The sequence below is a fragment of the Calidris pugnax genome, unplaced genomic scaffold (assembly GCF_001431845.1).
Source record: "Calidris pugnax isolate Ruff unplaced genomic scaffold, ASM143184v1 scaffold252, whole genome shotgun sequence".
NCBI classification, from domain to species: Eukaryota; Metazoa; Chordata; class Aves; order Charadriiformes; family Scolopacidae; genus Calidris; species Calidris pugnax.
Window position 1 is genome coordinate 4,783,458 of NW_015091118.1, and position 19,241 is coordinate 4,802,698.

At 44.6% G+C, this 19,241-nt stretch overlaps 1 protein-coding gene across 2 annotated transcripts in view; it reads right to left on the minus strand.

Moving 5' to 3' along the window:
- Positions 1–16,961, minus strand: part of SMCO4 (single-pass membrane protein with coiled-coil domains 4) — a 32,759-nt gene extending 15,798 nt beyond the window's left edge. The window contains exon 1 of one of the 2 annotated variants that reach the window (XM_014958266.1): positions 16,784–16,961. The gene's annotated coding sequence lies outside the window, so the exon portion shown is untranslated. Of the gene's footprint in view, positions 1–16,165; positions 16,258–16,783 lie in introns of those variants that run through there. The other variant, XM_014958267.1, reaches the window with a different exon arrangement.
- Between the last annotated feature and the right edge of the window lie 2,280 nt (positions 16,962–19,241).

A 19,241-nucleotide genomic window follows, 5' to 3' on the forward strand; every position in this document is an offset into this window, starting at 1 on the left:
GATTCTATTCCGTAGGTGCCTCTTGTCAACGCAACAGCAGGCACTCAACAACCAAACCTCTTCAAGCCATACTCTGAACCCATGACAACGGAAGCCAAGTCAGCGTTGGGGCCCAGGGCTGGTTTGGGAACTGGGAGTGGACAGGGAAGGGGTGTTTAAAGGCACCTGCTCGTGATCCAGTAGATGTAGGGTTATTCGACCTTCTCTCAAACCAGGGATATATTTTTAATCTTATCTAAGTGCCTGTGAACACCAAGTGACAGCTACGGCGGCGCAGTACCGAAGTTAAGTCCTATGTCTGACCTTTCAGAGGGGCTGAGGAATCATGTCCTTGGGCATCTCTTCGGAACCTGCCTTCCACGGCTTACGGACAGAATATTAACGGCTGCACCCCGGGCTTTGGACACCCTGGTATCTGCAACATCACCACCAACCGCTCTTGCCGTTATTTCACCTCACAAGAGCAGATAGGAAGTTTAATGCAATGGGGGGAAAGAAAAAAAAAAATAAAAATTATGATGCAGCACAAGTGAGTGAGTGAGATGATAAAGCCCAGACAGAAAGAGCAGGAAATCTCCCTTAGTGTGCAAGAAAAACAGTGAAACTAAAGGAAACGGCTGTATGGAAGAAAAGCTGCAGGGAAGTGAAATAAAGACTAAAAGCAGCGGATGGAAGAGTCAGGCCATTGGAGAAGCCTGACACCAATTATCGTTCTTATCACTCTGTTCATTTACTTTTAGTGGCTGACGAGCGAGGTTTGTACTTCTCCTCCATCCCTATTTAGGTGTGATACAGCAAACTCCTCCACAACCTGCCAGGAGATCTCACAGGACATTCTGAGGACAATTTCACCTCAAGAGTGACTCTTGACGCCTCAAACTCCTCCTCCAGATGGATGCTGTGCTATTTGCCTCTCTGCAACATTTAATATGGGATTTTAAGTGCTCCCATTAAAAACACACATTTTTCTCAACAAAAGAAAGTCCCACTGCTGTTTTTATTCAGCCCGCCCTTGCCAAGATTCCAGTTACCTTCATGAGAAAAGCACGCTCATAAGTGCATTAAATGAAGTTTTTAAACCTGTTTTTAATTGAATTTGTTGAAAAATTAAGCAAATAAAAAGGCTCAGAGACACAGCAAAACACCATTTTAAGGTATGCAGTATTCCACCTTCCTCTTACTTATCTATCAACAGCAAAACCTCAATACAGCCATTATTTTTTAAATTCACAGATTTTTAACTTGCTATTAACATGAAGGAGGTTCCTCAGAAAACAAACGAGGCACGGTGACCTCGCATGTAATTTAAAAAGACGAGATGCCATATTTCTTTTCAGCCTCTGGCTGCAGCTTCCAAATTACTGTCCCAAAACATCTGTAACCTTCATGTGTTCTCATGCTCTTCCGCAATTACTTCTTATCATGTGGGGAGGTTTCAAACTTTTGCAACAGCGATATTGAGTAAATCAGCTATAAACAGATATGCTACAGATACTCCAAGCCGGTACCTAATCATGATTTTTAGTCTTTCAAGCAAATGGGACAACTTAAAATGGCAAACATTGCTCTATCTACCCATCCATAAATTAGGAATGACAATAGCAGATTATTACTCATTCACTCAGAGCATTTGTTTGGCCCTGAGAGAACTGGCTTTATTCCAAGAGCTGGCAAACATTGGTTGATATACATGTAAATGTTTTATTTCTCTCAGAGTAGGCAATTTCACAAAATGAAATACCGAATTAAAGACGACCCTTGTTTTTCTGCTGATGCCTGTCTCGGCTGCAGTGCTGCTGAAAGCCTTTGCAAGCTTTTTCACACTGAGTCAACAGGGAAAAAGCCACCTTTTCTTTTGAGAGGGAGATAATTTCACTGTGGAAACATGAAAGCTTTTATATAAATATTAATCATCGAAGTTGTCCTGGAGTTAAGTGGATGGAGACTGGTTTATGTAAGATTGCAGCACGGACTTGGTAACAGTGAGATGTACTGAGATGGTTTTGCAAACACCGCTCCAAACTGGCTGCTCCTCAACACACCAGCTGCGGTGCCAGAAGTAGATTCAGCGACCCCAGTGGTTAATCCGAGGATACTGTAAATTAGCACTTCTCTCCTAAGAGCAAAGAAGGGGCATTTTGTCCTTTGAATTTCTAGTGCAAGCATAAAGAAAAGGATAATGCTATTTTCCTCAAAAACTGCCACTAATTTGAACTGGGAGGAAGAGAAGAGACTAACAAAAGGGATGGAGGTTCACCACAGAGAGACAAATAAACTAAGTATCTGGACAGAAAACCAGGCAATGGCTTAACAGAGCCTCTTACTAACCAGTCCAGAACCTGAATATTACTCTCAATAAAACCAAGTGTGATGAACCCATACTCTTAGGCTCTCCAAAACGCAAAAGAATCAACAAGCACATTCTGTGCATTTGGAGGCGAGGACAGCACACTCCACCTCCAGCAGGAATCTAGGAACCATTTCTTTCCTACAAAGGACTAGAGGTATCAGAAAATATTTAGATCTACTTACTCCTCCTATGATACACACACCATCAACCATTGCTTACCGCTCTGTCCAACAGAGAAGAGAGGGTTATTTTTCATGACTTAGCCAAGCCTTGAAACAAAAACTACAACCACAAAGCAGAATTTTGGAAAGGGAGAAGCAGAGCCTTTTATCTACTGTACTGTACCACTGGGTATCATCTCACTTTCCTTGAGGGCAGGTTAAAGTTTCCATCAACTGGGGATGCTAGCAACAGGTCAAAATTGTTCATAAGCCTCTAGACATAAATGACACAATATTAATGTTTTTCAGAATAGCAAGTTTAGAATGAAATACAAAATAAAGTAGAAAGCACTAACATCACAGTAACTTATTGGAACCCAAGAGCAAAAAGTGTACAGCACTTAAAAAAAAAACCAACCATCAGGACAGCTGCAGTCAAAATTCACCTCCTTCAAGCGAAAGGAAAGATGGAAAATGAACTGATTGGAAGGAATAATAACCAACAGAAGACACCTTCAAAAGCTACAGGACTATGTACACGCAGCAAGAGATGATGAGAAGTTCAGTTTCCATCTGGCACCTTGTCTCAGTTGCTACTACAGTGCTCCACAGGTTTCAGCCAGGTCTCTCCATGGACATGAACATTTACAGATACAGAATGGACTGTAGATCTGTATTTTATGGAAATAAATACATCCAAGACTGCTGGCGTGAGAACTGCTCTTCCTTGCATTCTCCATTTTAACAGGAAAAAAATATAGACTTTGCATAAAGCTACTTCTGAAATCGTTTCCATATTTACTTCCCAGAATTATATGGAGCTTTTTTTTAACCCGCAGAAAATTAGAGATGATTACTGCTAGAGCAAGCACACTGTCTAGTGCTTGACAATACTTTGCTTTGAACCTTGAGCCTAATGCTGCACTTCTCAGTGCTGCTTTCACACTGGGCACACTCTCCCTCCTCTTGTGCCCTACTGCTTACATGACACTTTTAGATCTCCCAAGGAAATCTGCTGAATGGAAGGGCGACACGGCAGAACAAGACAGTGCCAGGTTCAGCACTGAAGAGGATTTTAAAATTTATTACAGGGTATCACTTGGATGCTCAATGTTATACGTGGCTGAAATGAATACAGGCGCTGGCAGAACTGCAAGAGAAGGTGCCTCTATAAGAGGCGACAGCACTATTACCAGATAAGCTACCAGTTAGACATCACTGATTACCACAGTGGACAGAGATTTTAACTCATCTAGAGAGCAGACAGCTAATCGGATTTCTTAATGGGCTTCTCTCAGTTTCACCAGGGCCGATGCATACTGCATAGAGGGTTTAGAGAGAGATTTTTCCCCAAATAGCACGTACCGCTCTGCTACAGCGTTGTGTTATCATCTTGGCTTATGCTTATATAAAGTACCAGATGGAAAGCCAGAAGTTACACGAACAGTCACAAAGAGGTTAATCATTAAATTCAAGCTATGCCAGGGCAGCAACAAAGCTGACCTCTTGAATAAATTGAGCTTGGATAAAGGTACTATTGATTTTCCTAAAGAGGTTTCATTACTTAACTCTAGATTTGTGATTTCTTTTGAGAGTATGAAGTTAATCCAAATTTACTATTTCTTTTCTACCCAAACAGAATCCAACCCATTTAAAATGCAGAGAATATGACAGACCTCCCTCCCTTTCATTGTTCTCTCCCCTCTGAGAGAAACTGAACTTCACAGGACTTCAAACCCCAGGGGAAAAAAAAAAAACCACAAACCTAAAAAACCAACAAAACCAAAAACCTTAAAAAAAAAAAAAAAAGAACTCATCTTTATTCTACAAGCTTTCTTTCTAGCACTGACAATCCAATGCATATTTTCTCACAACTACTTCTATCTCTTTATTTTTCTTAACACTTTCCTAGAAAGGAGTTTCTTTAGCATCCAAGTGAAAAATTTTAATTTGATGAAGGGCCAGGGACCGCTGGGAGCCTAATCAGTGAAAAGACACAGGTAAACGTTTTGGATACATTACATGACCCCATGCCTTTCTGCTGTATTTTCTGATTTCCAACTCTGCTCTTGCCACGTTAATTTTTTAAAAGTTATTTACATCAGAGTTAATCAGCTGACTATGACTAGCTATACCATTAAACAGAAGAGTTACTTCTTTACTTCCTTTAAGTATGAGAAGGATCATTCATACAAGCAAAGTGATCTGTTCCCAATTTCCCACTGGTACTCTAAAATATTTATTGAACCATAGTGATTATGCCCACAACAAACAGAGTCTTACAGACTCAGGGCTTTCCTAACTTTCTGAAATCACTGTTTTGACTCACATCTTGGGGAACGTGAAACTTACCTAGATAAGGTGTAAGAAAAAGCAGGGAAGACTAGAGATCAGAAAAAAACAACAACAAAAAAAACCAAAAAACCCCAAACAAAAAAACCCAAACAATAGCATATATTTTATGAGAAAAGGGATATAACTTCTTACTCTCCTATTTAGAAAGCCTTGCCTCTTTCACAGTTAAGCAAAGTTTCCCCAAAGAAGCTATCACCGATTGCACTCATCTGGAATTTTTATGTAAGCAGGTATTGGAATATGAAATGGAAAGCCAACAAAGGATATTAAATCACAGGATATATACATCCCCCAAACCTTGCATGTATCTCTTTGGAGAGCAGGAACACCAAAAAAAAAAAAAAAAAAAAGAAAATTGGACATGAAAAAGAAATAAAAGTAGACAAGAATGTGAAACCTGAAAGGTTTTTTGCTTAAGGTCCCTAATGTCTTAAGAATTTATTGAAAGATGTTAGAGCACCTGAATTCAGAGAATTACTTCAGAGATGGCTCCTGTTGCAGCAGTTTCTGCTGGAATATTTTACTCTGGCTGTCAGCCAAATCTTTGCTATGCCGATGCCAAATAAATGATACCCAATTTCAACGACAGATGCTGTTGTGTTGACACATAATTGATACGTTTATATTCAGGGCTCTCTGGAATTCTGTAACAGCAACACTTTATTCACAAGAAATACAACTGACAGCAGAATTCAAAGGGACTTGCACAAAACCGATGCCGCAACAGTGCTGGCATTGAGTCTGGAGGGAAGAGATCACCACCTACACAAGGTGGTCAGGAACTGGGAGACCACAAATTTTCCAGGGTGATGAAAAGTACGGAGTGGTGGCCCAGCAGTAAAAGTTCACTGGCTCAGCCAGAAACCTGCTTGCTCAGAGAAACAGGAAACCTAAAAGTTTTCAACACAAGTGGTGGATCGCTTTCCTGCAGAGCTTGTAACTGCGTAGGAGATGGAAGTCATAGAAACGCCACAGCCCTGAAGTAACAGATATGTCCATAAACTCCTTCTCTCTTTGACTTCCTTGGTTTCCTAGGCAGGAAACAGATTAGAAACCTTTAGAAATATATTTAGCAAAGGTATGTTCCAAAGAAAACATTATATACCCACTCTCCTGTAGGTAACTTGAAATAAGCTTTCAAAAATAATATTTATTTTGCAAAGCAACTATGTCCCTCCCCAAGCTTAACAAACCTTCAGCATTTTTTGCAATTCTTAAAGGAAAATAAAAAGAGCAGATGACATTACAATATATGCCTACAACCTAAATTGTCTTTATTTTTAGTAACACAGCATCATATTATTTTCACACAATGAATAAAAACATTCACAGAAAGAAAATAGCCAGAGAAAAATTCATACCTGTTCATTTCATAAAAAAAGAAGAAAACTAGCAACAACTAAAATTTAGCACAGAAGACTGCAGCAAATATACATCATATAGCAAACTTTTCAGTCGTTTATCCAGATAGTATATGTTGTTCAGCAAACAAGCAATGTGGAATATCCTCCCATGATGCCTCTTTTTACTTAAAGTTAAACTTAAAAATACTTTTGAAATGCATTATACGGGGATTATTAAATACATTTGAAGCTTATAGATGAAGAGGCATCACTACCTGGAATTCTTTTCAATCCCTGGAAAACATTTAGTTGACTGTTTCTTGAACCATATTTTAGAACGCTGATCACAGTCCAGGAAGACTCTGCAGTGTAATGTGCTTCTGCTGCTTGTGGGGCCTTATCTGGCTCTTAAATACTCTCTGTGCTTTTCTGCTCGTACCACGGAAAAGGTTTCTGCCTCCAGTCACCCCCTTCCTTACATTATATGAAGAAGAGACTGAAAATACTGATGTTAATTCTTGAGACTCTGCACACTGCAGCTCTTGCCTTTAATTCTTCCTCTCCTATACTTCTAAGGGTTGCTAAGGCCAAAACTGTCAGAAGACCTCTCTTCACACTGAATTTCTCCTCCAGGAGTGCCCAGCACAGAGTATAAAGATAACGTTATACAGAGAAAAAAAATATGCATTTATCATCAAAGCTCCGCGTACCTCTCAAAACCCTAAAATTGTGATTTAGCTCAGCAACATGGGATATGTAAAATATCCAGCATTATATCCTTGCAAAAGCACGAAGTGGTTGAAAAGGTCAAAGAAGTGCATTAAGTAGAAAAGCTTTAGGGGCCAGTGGGTTCTTTTCACTGTTGCAAGAGGTACTGGAAAACCAGTATTTGCCAAGAAAACATATCCAGATATTAAAAATTTAAGCACCAAGTGCGCTGGTACCTTCTTCCAAAAACCCCCAAAACCCCAAACCAAAGCAACAACAACAAAACTCAACAAAACTGCCAAATAACCACTGACCACCCCCCCTCAAAAAAAAAAAAATAAATCCCACATAAGTTTTTCAAAGTCACAAAGAACATCTGAGACCAACATCCCAGCGGAGCATACACAGAGAACGAGGAAGGGAACATGAAAAAAACGGCTAAGCCAGCTGTCAACAGCTTTTGATTTACCAGAACAGTCATGGGGCATGACGGGGTGGTTCACCACAGGCAGAGCCAACCCTCCTCACTCCTGTTCAGAGAGGATCAGATGCCAACCAGCTCCAGTTCAAAAGCTGCAGCAATTTGTTAGATGGGTGCTGTGTCTAAGCTAAAAAAGCTCAGCCACTCAGCACTGGATTTTAAATCAAGCACAGCACTGAAATAACAAAGCTAGAGGCTTACAGAGAAGATCCAACTCCTGTCTAATTACCTGAGTGTGGGCAGAGGGGTGTAGGTCAGTCTGCCAGGCATTGTATAGCTACCCCCTATCTGTGTTAGGAGGGGCATAATTAGTCCAGGAGGAAATCAATGTTAAGACATACACACCAAATTGAATATTTCTGCTTGTTACTGAACTTGCTCCAAAGATTTATTCCTACAGGTTTCTTTGGGTGCCTGGAACTCCCTTTGCTCTCCCCTTAATCACACACTAAATTTAATAACTTTCTCTTTTAAAAAAAAAGAAATCATGTTCAATAGTAATAACCCATCCTTTTATTAACAAAGGCAAGGATTTGAAAAGTAAAATTGATTCTCACTCCCACTTCTACTATTGGCTTCTGCATTTTGTTCTGTTTGGACACAGAAGAGAGAGGTCTCACTTTCTCCCGCTCAGGAAGGCAGTGCTATAGCTGGAAGACGTGGAAAAAACAATAAAATGATTGTATGCAAATATTTCCGTTTCTTTTCCCCAACTTATAATGTCATTTAAAGAAAAGCAAAAGTTTACTTGTTGCAAATTACTGTGCAATGAGCTAACATGCTAAATAAATTAGGAACAGAAAAATCAGTCAGCTTCAACTTTTAGAAAAGCAAGACTTAGAAATAGTTCAGACAATCAGATTTCAGAGCAAATCCTACTTTTACAGACACCGTTTCCTATCCTGGTAAATATTTCTCTTACCACTGTGAGAAAGCCTTAAACAATGGAAGGAAGCTGGCTGAAGCTTGCTCTGCAGCCTGAAATAATCTCAATTCACCAGCAAGACTCAGCATCATGACCTCTGACTATCAAACCTAAATATTTAGGTAAGAAGCTGAAATGCACCCCTTACTTCCCCACTGAAGTCCTTCACCACAAGTAACTCCAAGTCTCCAAGCCTTCAAATGCTCCTTTAAATTGTATCAATTCAGTAAACTTCAGTTTTTCTCATGCTCTGCAGCATGGCCACCTAAACCCCTCAAGCCATTTAAGACAGATGTTTATCCTTTAGTTTGCAGGATGGCACGACTGGATGGATAGATGAAGGGAGGGGGGTGGATATTGTCTACCTTGACTTCAGCAAGGCTTTTGACAGTCTCCCACAGCATCCTCAAAGGTAAGCTCAGGAAGTGTGGGTTAGATGAATGGATTGAAAACTGGCTGAACAACAGAGCTCAGAGGGTCGTGATCAGTGGCACAGAATCTAGTTGGAGGTCCATAACAAGTGGGGCTCCCCAGGGGTCAGTACTGGGTCCAGTCCTCTTCAGTATATTCATCAATGACTTGGATGAAGGGATGGAATGTACCCTCTGCAAGTGGGATGATACAAAACTGGGAGGGGTGGCTGAGACACCAGAAGGCTGTGCCACCTACAGCGAGATCTGGACAGGCTGGAGAGTTGGGCAGAGAGGAACCTGATGAAATTCAACAAAGGCAAGTGTAGGGTGCTGCACCTGGGGAGAAATAACCCCCTGCACCAGTACAGGTTGGGGGCTGGCCTGCTGGAGAGCAGCTCTGAGGAAAAAGGCCTGGGAGTCCTGGTGGACAACAGGATGACCACGAGCCAGCAATGTGCCCTTGTGGCCAAGAAGGCCAATGGCATCCTGGGGTGCATCAGGAAGAGTGTGACCAGCAGGTCAAGAGAGGTTACCCTGCCTCTCTACTCTGCCCTGGTGAGGCCCCACCTAGAGTACTGTGTCCAGTTCTGGGCTCCCCAGTTCAAGAAGGACAGGGAACTGCTGGAGAGGGTACAGCAGAAGGCTACAAAGATGATTAGGGGCCTGGAGCATCTCTCCTATGAGGAGAGGCTGAGGGACCTGGGTCTTTTTAGTCTTAAGAAGAGAAGGCTGAGGGGGAATCTGATCAATGCCTATAAATACTTAAAGGGAGGGCTGTCAAGAGGATGGGGCTGGTCTTTTTTCAGTGGTGCCCAGGGATAGGACAAGAGGGAATGGACACAAACTTGAATATAAAAAGTTCCACCTAAACATGAGGAGGAACTTCTTTACTTTGAGGGTGGCAGAGCACTGGAACAGGCTGCCCAGGGAGGTGGGGGAGTCTCCTTCTCTGGAGACATTCAAAACGCGCCAGGACAAGTTCCTGTGCAACCTGCTCTAGGTGGACCTGCTTAGGCAGGGGGTTTGGACTAGATGACCTCCAAAGGTCCCTTCCAACCCCATATTATCCTGTGATTCTGTCAAGTCCTAAACTATGCTAAAGTTTACCTGTACACAGTGGGCTGCACCGTGACGGTGGGTGCGGTGGGTTGATAGTGTATATATTGGTTTCTAAGCAGATCTAATTTTGCAAAACCAAACTACAGGTGAATTAATTCCCTGAGCGTTTTTACGACATGGCTGCAGGCTCAGAGCTATTTTTTTATAATGGCACCAGTAAGGTCTAATAAAAGGTCCCGGAATCTTGAATCTTGCTTGTATCATGACAGCCATGTACCTAAGCTATGTTTGAGGGTGCACATTTATAACTAAAAGCTGCATCCTGCAGCTTCACCTGAACAATTGCTTATTTTTGTTATCCATCTAGTTGGGTGTCAGAGTCAAGCACAAGATCTTTGATGATGCAACGACGCTATATTAAGCGTAAGATGCTATTGACATCTAACTACCAGTAAGCAGCCAGGCTAGGAACAAATATTTTAGAGGGAAAGCACTCCAATGAGGTTTAATAACAGATTTATCCAGCACACCTTCTCTCCAGACCTGATACTAAACACTGTACCATGGTCAGAGAACCCTTTTCCAAATATACAGACAAAACCAAGGTGTGAAACAAAACCAAACTGACACTGGGTGAAAAAGCAGTGAGACCAATTTATAAACAGAAAGCTGTCTGAGAAGGAGACAGATATACACCCTGAGAGTTGGGACATCCAAATCATGATTATCCACACCTCTAGCATGATATGAAGCCCAAAATCAACACAGCCTGAACACAAGGTTTTTATATTTAGCAATTAATGAGGCTCAAGGAGCCTTATTAAATACTTTTATCAATGAGCCTATCCAAAGGCAAATAGTACTTTGAGCATTAAAGCCACCCCTGGCCACCTGCTCTGATTTAATTTTTTTCCAAGCTTACCATCATGCAGCCACAGCTCTTCAACTCTTTAACCACAGTATATCTTTACTCTTAATGAATTGTTTTAGAGCTGCCTACGGCCAAACAAACAAACAAACAAAAAATCACAGCTACACAACTGCTTATAAACAAAAGTACCAAGGCAATACAGGGTCCCAATCAGAATGGACCGAGTTTGTTACTGCCAAAGTCTAAGGGGTGCCCACGCAGGCAAATGTAAGGTCTGCACTCCCCCCACCCCACCAGCTCATTTCAGCCTGGAGAAGTCGTTTGTGGCTGCAGCAGGGCAGGCCACATTTCTGCTCTTCATGTGACAAAGACACAAACACATTGGTTTAGGCAGAAGCAGCTTTTGCACTGATGCTGCTCTGTATTTTCCACTCTTTTTGTGAAATACAGAGACAATTTCTGAGCAAAGCCTTTGGGGAAAGAGCTTTACTCAAAATCACTAGTCCTCTGTCTAGCACAATAAGAGCAGAGAATGCAAATTAGTTTCAATAAAAGCAGCTGGCAATCAATAAGAAAGGGCTGGTCTCCAAGAGTAAAAACTGGTTCCTCTAAGGATAAAAGTTAAAAGGGGAAAAATATAAGAAGATGAATAAAGGAAGAACAAATGTAAACAACATGAGGGGGGTGCACAGAAGGAGAAAAATCTAACGATGCAATTAAAAAAAAAAATCCAACTGCCAAAGAACAGCTGGGGGTAAAAAGGAAAGAAAAATACAGATAACCATAGTGCCAAAAAAGGATCATTAGAAAAATGGAAAACGTGCAATCCAAACAAGATAAAATAAAAATCATGGAAGGGAGCAGATAAGAGGCCAACTGGTGCTAGGGCTTAAGGCACCAGTGATGAGTTCAGGTTCCAGCCTGGTTACCAGGCGTTGGCAAGTCCGATACTGAGTTCCAGCATCTCTGCGACTGTGCATCTGACCATTTCACAAACACTTGTACACGCATCTCCTCTGGCCTTCTGCCATAATGCAGAAAGTCAATACACACCTGAGTGGGCCAGAACCCACCCGCTCTGTATGTAGTCGGGCTCCTTTCCTATGTCCCCTCACCTCAGGAAGTCCGCAGTCCTGCAAAGGACTGAGAAAATCCCAGCATTATTGTTACCACCTGTTAAAAGAAAAAACATAATTCCTCAAGATTGATAGTTTCACTGAATCTCTCCATTACTATGTCTAATTTTTCTAAGTCAATTAGATAATATGGTCACAGAGGAAGCCTTCCCTTGCAGCTGTTACAGATAGGACGTGATATAAAGGGGAAAATACAAGTATTTTGGTGCTGTTAGCAACCTCTGCCCAAGAGAAACCTAAAAATCAACAGTCTCGCATACTGCGAGTCAGTGTCACAAACCACTGACACTCTGTCTTGCATCTGCAAACCCAGCTCTAGTTTCTGGCTTTATCAACATCCTCCACCAAACGCTTGGTTAACATGGAACTAAGGTCCGTATCTCGCACCGGCCTTTAGTATTGCATATTAGCAAACAGGAATGCAAGCAGTTACTTTGCTCAGAAGCTTTTCAGCTCCATCTCACCAGCAAACTACAAAACATAACTCCTTTGATCCCAAGAACGTAGCCCCCATCTTTAATAAAGTAGCTGCTTAGATAGCATACATTAATTACACGGGGTGGAAAGTGGTGTTTTCTACACACATATAAAACCACAGGGCAAAGTCCTATCACTGCACACTATTTATTTAGCTTAAGTTTTGACCAGCATGCTGATGGACTACACAGAGAAGTCTCTGCCAAGCTGCTAATATTATGCTTACAGTTAAAATGATGCTTATACTTTCAGAACTTGAACACAGAATAATTCAATTGGGGCATGCCCTGCGCTTCAAGAAATTCAATGAGACTTGAAATGACAAAAGTGGTCAGAAACATCTAGTCACACAGACACGGAGCTCAAGTTTTAAAAAGAGTGACTAACTTACTCGCAACAAAAATTGGCGTGCAAGGAAAAAAGGAAACAGGATGGAGAAGACAAAAAAAAAAAAAAAAACAACACCAACCTGAAACTAAACTAGTGGTAGGGCAAAAAACAACGAAGAGAACACTACCACACATTTTCATCCCTTTAAGATAAACGTGAGCCTAAAGGGCTCACAAATACCTGATCTCTGGCTGTTTGCCACATTCAACATACAAAGCCAGCTTCCCTTATTGCCTACAGCAATCATTTTAGTGTTTGTCTTAACAAGTAAAAAAACTCTTAAAAAAAACCAAACAAACACCAATACACCCCCACACAACAAACAAAAAAAAGCAGAGGGAGGAGGCCTGCACTGTTGCAGAGTTTTACATCGACAACCTCATGGCCTGCCACTACTGCTAAGACAATTACAGCGTTTTAACAGCACATTTCCCTAAGGTAACAAGCAGTTAAGACCTTTATATACTGAAAGAGATGCTCTTCCACATTAGCATGGCCTATTAGCCACAAACAGGATTAAGAGCTCAGCAAATCCTCACAGAGCCCACATCTGTCAACATAACTCTCTCCCATAATGGGCAGAAAGGAAGGCAACTTCTCAGCTTCATAGAGCATTTACTGGAAAGCTGATACTGCAATAATTAGGAAAAGAAAAAACCAAACCAAAACCAAAAAGGGAGCAACACAGAAAAGTACAAAATCGTGGAGACCCCTTCAGGATTTCTTTGTGAAAAAAATCCCACCTCTTACAGAATTTGTGGTCTTACAGAGCAGCCCTCTTGCAGCTCCAGTGGCCATGTACAATAATCAGCGTTAGGGGATCTCCAGAGAAGACAACAGCCAACATCTCTTTGCTGGATATTTATCCAAGCATAACTGTTTTTCCATAATCAGTCAAAAAACGGCCATTCAGTTTAGCATGCAACAAATATTGCTATTGGACAGTGTAAGACCTCTCCTACAAAGACAGGCTGAGAGTTGAGATTGTTCAGCCTGGAGAAGAGAAGGTTCTGGGAAGACCTTACAGTGGCCTTCCAATACCTAAAGGGGGCCTACAGGAAAGATGAGGAGGGACTCTTTATCAGCGACTGTAGCAATAGGATGAGGGGTAACCATTTCAAACTGAAAGAGGGGAGATTTAGATTAGATATTAGAAAGAAATTCTTTACTGTGAAGATGGTGAGGCACTGGAACAGGTTGCCCAGAGAAGCTGTGGATGCCCCATCCCTGGAAGTGTTCAAGACCAGGCTGGATGGGGCTTTGAGCAACCTGCTCTGGTGGGAGGTGTCCCTGCCCATGGCAGGGGGGTTGGAACTCAATGATCTTTAAGGTCCCTTCCAACTCTAACCATTCTATGATTCTATCATGGCCATCAATCCACTCATCAACACTTCTGGCAGCGCACGATGGAGAGACTAATATGGAGACAAAGATCGTTTTATTGTGGAGCACCTGGACCAAAGTAGTTGAATCAAGAGATGCCAGATCCACTCTCAAAGGGCTGAGATGGCTTTGGGAGTAGTGGGGGCACAACTGTAACAGTAAAAGCAAAACCCAGCCCAATTCAGCAGAGAGAATCAGCATTCAGTTCTCTCAAACTCTGGTGCCTCTGTAAAAGACCAATGTATTTCTCTCTGAGGGCAGTCCCTATGACAGCAGTGCTACCTGCTGAACCAGGGCAGGTCTCCCATCACTCTTCATGGAGAAATTATTTCAGCTCCTCTACACCACCGCTTCTTGGTAGTGCACCCACCACTGGGACAAGTCTTGTCGAGCTTCAAAGTAACAGGCAAGGGAGAAAAACCATGGAGGAGGAAAATTTGTAACAAAAACGAACAAGGAAACCGTGTAACATCACACATTAAGTGCCATGGCCAAAAGATTTAGTTTACAGTCTATCTATAGTCCCACAAGCCAGCTCGTATCACCTCATCAGCATGTATATCATATATATATGCAAAAGCATTTCACTATCTATTTAATGCATGGAAAAACACGATTAGAATTTAAAAAAAAAGAAAAAAAAAGATATTATTTTGCTAGCATATGGATATAGCAGCAACCAACGAGGAAACAGTCCACTCTCTCACTGTTGCTGTACACACCGCCAAACAAGCAGCAACGAACCCGTGGTCAGCTACAGAGCGTGACTGAGGGCTGTCACCTCACACAGGGCAACTTCCACGCGTGTCTGACACGCTGGGGTAGCTCCAAAGCTTCAGTGGTGTGCCCCAGACAGGAGGTGTGGGTGTGTGGCAGCTGCTGTGTATCTTACGCCTCACACAAAGTACTCCCATCAGTCTGTGAACACCAATCACACCCTAAAGGGTGCTAAGGACTCCCTAGAACCAGGGCTTTTCGATGTCCACCCTGGCAGCACCTGAAGATGTCCAGCTCTGTAAATGGCTTGTCTTTATCTCTGTATGTCTGCCAGTGCTGTCCATGCTCTTCTGTATCACCCTGCATTTGTGGTGAACAGCTGCGCCAAAACTCTCTCGAGAAGCAGAATTAAGAGACCTGTGCAAGCCCATGCTGGAAAAAAGCACTAAAGAAACAGGTAGTTCCCAGAGCTTCCCCTGTGATAAGGGGTATTTGACAGCTGAACCTAAAATTGCTGTTGGCAGATGTCCTTTCTCAGTTTCCCATAGAGCACAAGGGGAAAGCAGCAGCTAAAACTGCTGTGACAAGGAGCAGTTCATTTATCTGACAAAGATCAGTGAAATTTCTACCTACAAAGGTTGAGTATAGAAATCAGCTTTGTTCTTAACTTCAGTCTAGGAGGTCTGTACGTTATAAATAGGCCACTAAAAGGCAGTTAAGAGAGCGAGCGAGCAAAAAGTTATTAAAAACGTACTAATGAGAAACTCATTTCACTTTTTTTTAACAGGGCATCAGGGAATTCCTGCGAGACTTCTAGTTCATTTAAAGGAGGAAATTTTTAACAAAGCTAAAAATAACTGACAATCACATTTTCAAAATTGAAAGAAACATGAAAACCTCAGGAGGTCCCAGCCCAGGGTGGTACCACACACACCGATAAAAAAGCTTATACAGATTTCTGGCAGGATTGGGACCCTGGAATGGAAATCTCTGTGGCGCAAGAACATGTATTTTCTCTACTGCTTTTAAAGAAGGCTTGAACCGTAACTGGTTTAGAAACATAAGAGAAAAGAATGGTTTTGGATTGGGGTATTTTTTTTTAGGTAACCAACGATAAGGAGAACCAAAAAGCTATGAACCAAACTCAGGTCAGCACACTGCAGGGACAGAAACCGCACAAATGAAGGCACGGTGCTTAAAACATTTTTACATTCAGAACGGATTATCCTGATTTTTTTTTTCCCCTGGGTCATCTTTTAACTCTTTCCTGAGATTTTTTTTTTCAACAGGCTGCTTTAAACACACACAGGTCTCGGTCGTTTCTCGGTGCTAGTGACTGGGGAATCGAAATTAAGAAATAAGGGGGGGGGGGTGGGGGGGAAGGAAACCCACAAACCCAAAAAGTCTTCAGCGAGTCTTTTTTAAGTGTTCTTCTCCTCATGAATCTCTCCGCGGTGCTTCTCGGGGGCCGCGGCCCGGCTGGGCTCAGCCGCCGGCACCCCTGGTGCTCCCCGCCGCCCCCGGGTCCGCTCCACCGGCCCCGGAGCCCTCTTACCGCGGGGTCCCGACCCGGGAGGTTTCCCCTCGGGGCTCGGAGCCGGCCGCCACCGGGCCGCCCCACCGGGAGAGGCCGGGAGGGCGACCCGAGGCTCCCTCCCCTTCGCCACACAGGCTGAGGCGGTGGCTCTCCGCCTCCCGGCCCCGCTCGCCGCCCGGCGCTCCGCCGCGGCACCCAGCCCGCTTTTAAAACTTTCCCGTTTTAACCGCGGCCGCCGGACTCGCCCCCCCCCCGCCCCGGCCCCCGGGGCCCGCTCCCGCTGCCCCGGGAAGGAGCGCTCGGAGCCAAAGTCCGCAGGAAGTTGGCCCGCCCGGCTCCCCCGGGGATACGGCGGACTCGACCCCCCGCGCTCCCCGCCGCCCCCAAGCCGCCCGCACCCACCGTCCCGCCGGCCTCCCCCCGGGACAGCAGGCGGGAGCGGGCCCGCCGCACGCCCCGACTTAGAGTTGCGCTCACCCGGTAAAAGACGGGCGGCGGCGGCGGGGGGAGAGGGGCAGAGTCCGAGCCGGCCGCCGGCAACTTCCCCGCTCCGCCACACGTGGGGCTGAGGCGCGGGCTGGCTTCCCTCGCCGCTCGGCGCGGAGGACGTGGCAGCTCCGTCCCTCCCTCTCCCTCTCTCTCCCCGGCCGCGCCGCGCCGGAGGCTCCTCCCGGCCCTGCTCTGGCGGAACGCGGGGCGCCCTCTGCCGCACGCCGAGGGACCCGCTGCCCTCGAGCCTCGCCACCCGTTCCCCCCCAACCCCGGCCGCAGCTGCGCTGCCGAGCGGAGGCGGCCCGCCCCGCTGCCGTGGTGGCGAGGGGCGCTGAGAGGAGCTCCACCGCGAGGGCGGGAAACTGAGGCGGGCTCCGCCGTGAGGGAGTAGGAGCGGGGCGCTGAGGGGAGCTCTGCTGTGAGGGCGGGAAGCTGAGGGGAGCTCCCCATGAGGGAGTAGGAGCGGGGCGCTGAGGGGAGCTCCCCTGTGAGGGCGGGAAGCTGAGGGAACCCCCACGGCCAGAACGAGGAGCTGAGGGAGGGAGGCGCCGGGAATGAGTCGCCGCCGCCCCTCAGCCCCCCGCCACGGCGGGCGGGTGGTCGGGCAATGGCCGCCTGAAGGGAAGCCCCGTCTGGGTGCGAAGGTGGGTGAGTTACAGCCGATCCCCCCCCGCACTCGGGTGCCGTCCCGCCGGCCGTGCGGGGCGGGTGCGGTGGAGGGGCTCAGGGAGCTGTTGCGGTTTGAAAAACCCACCACAATTTATCGCCGTTCAGACGATTATTCTCTCACCCGGTGAACCCTTCCCCAGCCGGGAGGGGGAATCGGAAAAAAATCAAGAAACCCGGGGGTTGAAATATAAACAGATTTAATAGAATACGACTACATAATTAACATTAGGAATACTAAAGAACCAATATTGATCTTGATACACGAGCCCAGCCCATTCTTTCATCAGGAAGCTGCATTCCCAGAGGGAACAGCAAATGGGATCCGGCCAGCGCTGGGGCTTCGGGAGGAAGGGAAGGGCTCAGGGGTCCGGCACCGGGACAAGGAGTTCTCAGGATCACAACCATCACAGAAGAGAGAGAACTCCTCAGCAAACTTTCTAATTTATACTCAATGTGATGTTCATGGTATGAAATAATCCTGCTGGCCACCTTGGGTCAAAGGCCCAGGTCTCTGTCTTCCTCGTTCCGCCTCCTGGCTAACTGAGGACCACTGAAACCTTGAAACCTGCATACCATGGCTGGCTATCAAGTAAATATTTTCACAAATTCGGACACTAGAATCTCCTAAAAGTACGGTTTTCCCAAGGATTAGAAGAGAAGTTCCTCCTGTATCGCTCAAACCAGGACAAGAAGGGAGCGTGGAAATCTCAGACGCTGCCACACAGAAGGCGTTACTCAGAAGTCATGTGATGCCGCCTTTATCAGTCAATTAGAAAGGAGAATGCCAAAGTAGGTGGAATCACAACACCAGTTGCCTTCTTGTGTATCAGCAGGATGGAAGCGCTGCAATAATGGGCCTAAAATCAAAATGGAGAGTCGTCACCACATCGTCCAGGAACCGGGGCTGAGTGGGGACAGCGAGAGGACTGACTTTGCTGAGGAACCCCATCAGACCCAGTCTGAACTGCTGTTTCCTCTGTACCAGCAGGACCCCAAAACTCCTGTAGCCGCTTCCCAGTCTCCATGGTTTGGGCTGGCTCCACCACAGATCTTCTTTCTTACTGAGAAGAGACCCCTTACCATGTTCTTCACGAGACAGTAGCTGTAGCTGATAAAAATAAGACCTCAGACATATATTTGCATTTTCTTCTTTTCAGGATTACACATTTTGAAAATAAAAGACATAACCTGAGCTTCATGGTTGCAGAGCAGCTGACACGGAGGTTTTAGCTGAAAAGGTCAGTTGGGAGGAATCTCACCCTTCTTCCAGGTTAATAACAGCTACAAAACTCTTCCCAAGCTTAATGGTGTCATCCTTTTCCTCGTGCCTTTCTTAAAGTGTTTCCTGTAAGAGCATTCATGTCAGGCACCTTAGTGTAACCTTAACGTACCTTCTAATTGAGTGATATTAGGCTGTCATGTTGTTACCTCCTATTGCTCTTCTTGCTGCTGAAAACATTCATTTCTTGCAGTGCCGGTCAGATTTTTAATCTCAAGGTGCACTGCCAATTTGAGATTAGAATCTGACTTTGAAGTTGTAAAGAAGTGCTGCTGCTGATGTTCAAATAACGCTGAACTGCTTAGGGCTAAAGCAGAGAAGAAATAAAATTGTGTTTTTCTAAAACATCTCTCACACTGTGGTTATCTCAAAGGGCTTTATGAAGTCATGTCAAGTAAAAGAGCACCTTTAAGCATAGCAGCTCTTCTGTGCACAAGAGTTATCTATACTCATTTAGTAGGGCTATTATGTGTGTTTAATGATCACCTGCGACGC